The sequence below is a fragment of the Thamnophis sirtalis genome, unplaced genomic scaffold, assembly GCF_051295495.1.
Source record: "Thamnophis sirtalis isolate CommonGarterSnake01/CBP01778 unplaced genomic scaffold, rThaSir2_p1.2 scaffold_12, whole genome shotgun sequence".
NCBI lineage: Eukaryota > Metazoa > Chordata > Lepidosauria > Squamata > Natricidae > Thamnophis > Thamnophis sirtalis.
Genome location: NW_028261392.1, coordinates 32,351,139 through 32,357,138, shown reverse-complemented (window position 1 = coordinate 32,357,138; position 6,000 = coordinate 32,351,139).

Here is a 6,000-nt window from a genome sequence, read left to right as displayed (position 1 = left end):
GTATAAGCACAAATCAAGCTAGTTACAAGTTAATTAAATCTGGTGTGTGACAGTTACTTGTGTTCAAGTTCTTTTTTTAATAAACTAATTATTGCTGATTATAGTAATATTATAATTTATTATGCAATTAATCTTAGTTTCTAGGAGTATTTCTTGATATACATTTTGGAGATTAGTTTAATGTGTCATATTAGTTTTATATCGAGATCTTCAGAACCATAAAGCCTACAAACTTGAAATTTGGCACAGATCTTCCTCTTTGCTTCTAGGTGCTCGCTAAGAAATGATCATTAGTATTTTTTATACAGTAATTAACACGTTCTGATGCTAATGAGTTTTATTCTTCTTCCCCACCTGAAAAGAACTGGCAGATTCTGATGCTAAGGACATTTCACTCCTTCATTCAGGAGCTGTCTGGGGCTCCTTACAGTACTAAACATTGGTACCTCACCAAAATGTCTATGCCTTCCACCTATGGAACTGCTTCAGGACTCAAGGCAGTGGGAGTGATATTCCCTTATGTGTTTCAATCGCTGACCACCAATGAACCAATGGATTGTGAACACTCCTTCACTTAGGAGCAGTCTGAGGCTCCTTACATTATTAAATATTGGTACTTCACCATAATGTCTATGCCTTCCACTTATGGAACTGCTTCCGGACTCAAGGCAGCGGGAGCAATATTCCCTTATGTGTTTCAATCATTGACCACCACTGAGCCAACGGATTGAGCCGGAGTGAACCAGATTTCTCCTGCATTGCCCGATCACATAGTTTCATCGCAAAGCATGGGTATCCAACTAGTGTGTCATATTTGCCTTGAACCATAAAAATAACTTTCTAGAAATATATCTATAGAGGAGAAATATTTATAGCTCAGGGTTCAGATGAGGGGCCCTTGGAGCTCTCTGAGCATGGCTGTTTCTTGCAGATGTTTAACATCAGACCAACAATCAAGAAGTAAACAATTCCCCAATCAAGGAACTGTCAATCAAGCTATCAATAAACAGTCCAACCAAAGAACTTTCTCAAGACCACTTTCACCAACCCTGACAGGGCAAGCCACTAGAATATAAACTGACAGCAAATCCCACGCTTTATTAGCACTGATGATGTTACCTAATTTGGGTAATGAAACATCTGCAAGAAAACAACCAAGCCCAGAGAGAACCAAGAGCCCCTCAAAAATTTATCTAGTCAGCAAAGATATCCATTTTTTTCTTTTTAACCTTCTTTTTGTGTGTAGTCATATCTTTCTAAAGTGCCTTTTTTATATTTTAAGCAGCATTAAAAACTATTTTGAATGCAGCACTTAAGTTGGATAGTTGATGTATTTATAATTTCACCAAACAACTCTGTTCTCAAAAGCAGGCTTGATTTTCATTTTTTTCATCACTCCTCAATTACTATTTACCAATCAGTAACTCAGAAAGTCAGGGTTGAACATTATATTACCTTTAAACGAATGTTATTAATTATTTCTCAGTTTTCCTCTATGCAAAAGAAAAAATCTTACAGTTAATTGAGATCAAAAGAAAAAAGGTTCGAATCTCTCCTGAATACTGAATTTAGAGAAGCCACTCCTGAAGTACAAATAGGCCAAAGTTATAAATATATACTTCTGTAATGAGAAAATTGCAATCTTAAATTATATCTCCTAATGTGTAGAATGAAGGAATAGCAGAAATATTGCTTTTGCTTTGCTAAACTCTGCAAAAGTTCACAGGAGCTTCTTTTATTTAGTTTCCCATATCCACAGCTTCCTTTTTTTTCTTTTTTCTTTTAGATTTTACAGGAAAATATACTGTTATCCGTAGAAGCAAGAAATAGAATCTTGATATGTTGCAAGCTAAAGCAGAATGATTATAAACCATCATGGGGATAAAAGTGGAACAAACTGCCTGTGTAGGCAATCATCAACAGTCCTATGTGCGTGCAACTGAATAAAATTGAAAATTAGGGCAGGGAAGGAATAAAAATAATGGGAAGATGGATCCAAATAGGAGAGAGGGCAGCACATCCTAAAGATTTGGAGGAGGAAACATATTCAGAAGAGTAGAAGAGGACAATTGGCTTTCTGGAACATCTCAACCCCACTGACTTCTGCTTTCTCCAATATTCCTCTTCCCTGATCCTGCCTCAGAGAGATCTATGAAGTACAACAATTTGTAAAGAACATCAGCGTACAGAAAGGAATGCACTACATCTCAGAAACATCTTTAAAAGATCTTCATTTTTCTCCACTACCCATCGACTTAGATTAGAATGCTGGACTTTGCAATCATATATCTTATTTTAAACACCCAGCTTATACCCATTTAAGGGCTCAATGACTAAGACTTGTCGGTCAGAAAGGTCGGCAGTTTGGCAATTCGAATCCCTAGTGCCACGTAACAGAGTGAGCTCCCATTACTTGTCCCAGCTTCTGCCAACCTAGCAGTTCGAAAGCATGTAAAAATGTAAGTAGAAAAAATAGGAATGACCTTTGATGGGAAGATAACAGCGTTCTGCGTGCCTTTGATATTTAGTCATGCTGGCCACATGATCATGGAGATGTCTTCGGACAGCGATGACTCTTCGGCTTTGAAAGGGAGATGAGTACCGCTCCTTAGAGTCGGGAACGACTAGCACATATGTGTGAGGGGAACCTTTACCTTTTTATACCCATTTACGGGGAAAGATGCTAAGTTGTCAGAAGAAACAAGAAATAGGAACTTGATATGTAACAAGAAGCTAAAGCAAAACAATTACAAACACTCATGAGGACAATACATTCCAGTGAAAAGCAAAAAAATAATGTGACTCCTGGGTCTCATGATAGAGCTTTCTCAAAGAAATTGCAGGGATGTAACTTGATTGTTAAGGCACAGCCATGCTGAATGGAAATGAAAAGGGTGATTGGATGTTTATATGCATAGCCTCTTAGGTTCAAACTTGCAGGGATATTGTTATGCCTATTCATAGCCAAATACAGGATGTGAAATATGTGTGTCAGATTTCTTGAAATAATTACCACGATGGTTTGAGACTAACGTTTGAAAGAAATATTCCTGGGTCAGTTGCGAGAGATATGCCTGGAGCTTGAAACTTACTTAAAAGTTCAGGCTACGAAATATGGGAAGCTTAGAGGGTAGTTCCTGGGTGTTGGGTCAGAGAACCTATCCCAACATGAGCTCTGCAAAGGGTTGTTTGAGTGGCAAGTATATGAATACAGATAATTCTTGACTTACAATGGCTCATTTAGTGACCATTCAAAGTTACAATAGCACTGAAAAAAGTGACTTATGACCATTTTTCATACTTACAGGATCTCCATGGTTGCAGCATCTCCATGGTCACATGATAAAAATTCAGATGTTTGGCAACTGGCATATATTTATGACAATTGCATTATCCTGTGGTCACGTGATCATCTTTTGAAACCTGACAAGCAAAGACAGTTGAGAAGTCAGATTCACTTCACAACCATGTTACCAACTTAACACTGCAGTGATTCACTTAATAAGGTCATAAAATGGGGCAAAACTCACTGAACATCTATTTCATTTAGCAATGGAAATTTTGGAGGAGGATAACATTTATAATAATAAAAAACAAGCTCTAGATTGAATTCCAGTACTTTTTAAGATCCCTTTTCAATACTACGTCTTCACATTGAGAGTTCAATTTTCTTTTCCTTAGTTTTCTTTCAAAAAATTTCTCCTCTTAAATATTCTGATTTTTGTATGTGTTTTTTTTCCTGCCAGCCAATAGTTCCAATATGCTTCCCCCTTGAATTTCTTGGGGTTACTTTTCAATAAAAAATAGTCTCTTACCCAGTTCACAAGCCACTCGTTTTTTCTACTCTTGTACAGTGTTAGGTTTTCAAGCTGCCTTCAGCTTCATGGCAGCCATGTTTGCTGCTGCTGCTCCCTGTCGTCAGCTGAGGGGGATTTCCTAGTCGGGGGGGTGGGAGATGCAGCTCCTCTACCTGCTAGGCAGTCCCCCTTTGCTTCGCCACTTCTTCAGAGTGGCTATGGTCTGAATTTGGACCCTCCGATAAGAAGAGATTGGAGCTGATTGTGGAGTTTGCAGACCAGGCTTCCGAAGGCGCCAGAAGTCAGCTTCCTATTGGGGCCCTAAGGAGCCTGCTTGGGCAGGCGAGGAGTGGCTGGGAGGGGAGAGGCGAGTAGAAGCTGGCAAGGTGCCCCTCGACGTGAGTGACATCAAGTTGGCCACGCCCACCCAGTCACATGACCACCTAGCCACACGCACCCAGTAAGTCATTGGGCAGATCATATTAGTGGTCAGCAGGATTTAAAATTATGAATTTAGTGGTCCCTGAGGTCCAAAAGGTTGGGGACCCCTGGTCTAGGAAATGAAAGTCAAGGACTACAGTAATAAAAAGGGACCAAGATGAAGACCAAACTCATGATAACAGGTACAGCAACCAGACCTTAGAACTGAAAATAAATACTGATAGCCTCAGTCTTTTAGGATCACTCATGAACAATAATGGAATAAGTGGTCAAGAAATATGCCACAGACTGGCACTTGGTGGAGCAGCCAGTAAAACCTTTGAAAAAAATGTGTATGTATGTATGTATGTATGTATGTATGTATGTATGTATGTATGTATGTATGTATATATATATATATGTGTGTGTGTGTGTATACATATATATATATGTATATATATAAAGTTGTGCAGGCAATGGTTGCCTTAGGAAATATGAAAGGAAAGAAAAAGATCAGCAGCAAAGTTGTTGATTCAGTTATAGGGAAGTTGGCTGTGTCACTGAAAGATATGAAGAACCAGATTGGGAACAAGTCATCCTGGAGAAAATTTATCTGACACTGACTTCATGGCACATTATCAAAATACAATTGGCATGTATTTTTCAATGGAATGTGTTTCCTGCTGGCATTACCGCAATGCTCCTATCAGCATGTCAAGAACAGCTGCTCATAGTCTCTTCATGAGTGACACAGCCCATAAACCTGATTAAAAGACATTGTTGTTGCTTTGTTCTCTAAAGAGCTTAACTTTGTTTCTTTATTTTCATCATATAGCTTTCCTTTATACAATAGGTGAACTTTCTTTTTTAAACTGCTTCAATTTATATATAATAATATTATATTGCTATACTGTCATTTAACTTACATATTGTAAACTACGAAATATCATAAACGAGTTTATATATATCATACCATTTTTGAGAAATAGACAAATTATCCTCGAATCAACAAGTAGGTATGGCTCTGAAACAAGTGCAGCAGAAAGTAAGGGGAAAGAAGATGGTTCATAAGAATTACATGTGCAGAAGGCAAACAAAAACTGACAAAAGAAAATCACTGCAAGAAGAGTGGCAAAGAAACCTGACCATTCTTCTTGCAGAGGTCAAAGTTAATCTCTACTGGGACTGTTATGAACTACTGGACACAAACAAAGGTGAAAAAAACAACTAGTGAAAATGAAAAACTAGTGAAAACACACACACACACATATACACATACACATACACATATATATAAAAGTGAAATACCACTCATGCATAATCACGAAATCTCCAGAACTGTAAAGCCTTCAAACTTGAAATTTGACACATATGTTCCGCTTGGCTTTTAGGTGCTCGCTAAGAAAGGATTTTGGGAAATGACCATTAGTATTTTTTATATTATTAACACACTCTGATGCTAAGAAGTTAGGCTGAGGGAGAGAAGCGGATAAGATAGGAGAGGCCTTTGTGGGGCAAGCCTAAGGGAGAGAAGGGGAGAGGAGAGGATCAATGGGGCCAGCCTGAGTCAGAGAAGGGGATAGGAGAAGAGAGTCTTCTATGGGGCAAGCCTGAGGAAGAGAATGGGAGAGGAGAGGCTGATTGTAACTACTCATTAATTTTCAAGCTGTAAGTGTCGATTTATCAAGCCCGATCTCATAGTTTTGTAGCGGAGCACAGATATCCAGCTAGTATTAAATAATACTTGTAAACACTACATGGATAAAAATGGACAGCAACTGGA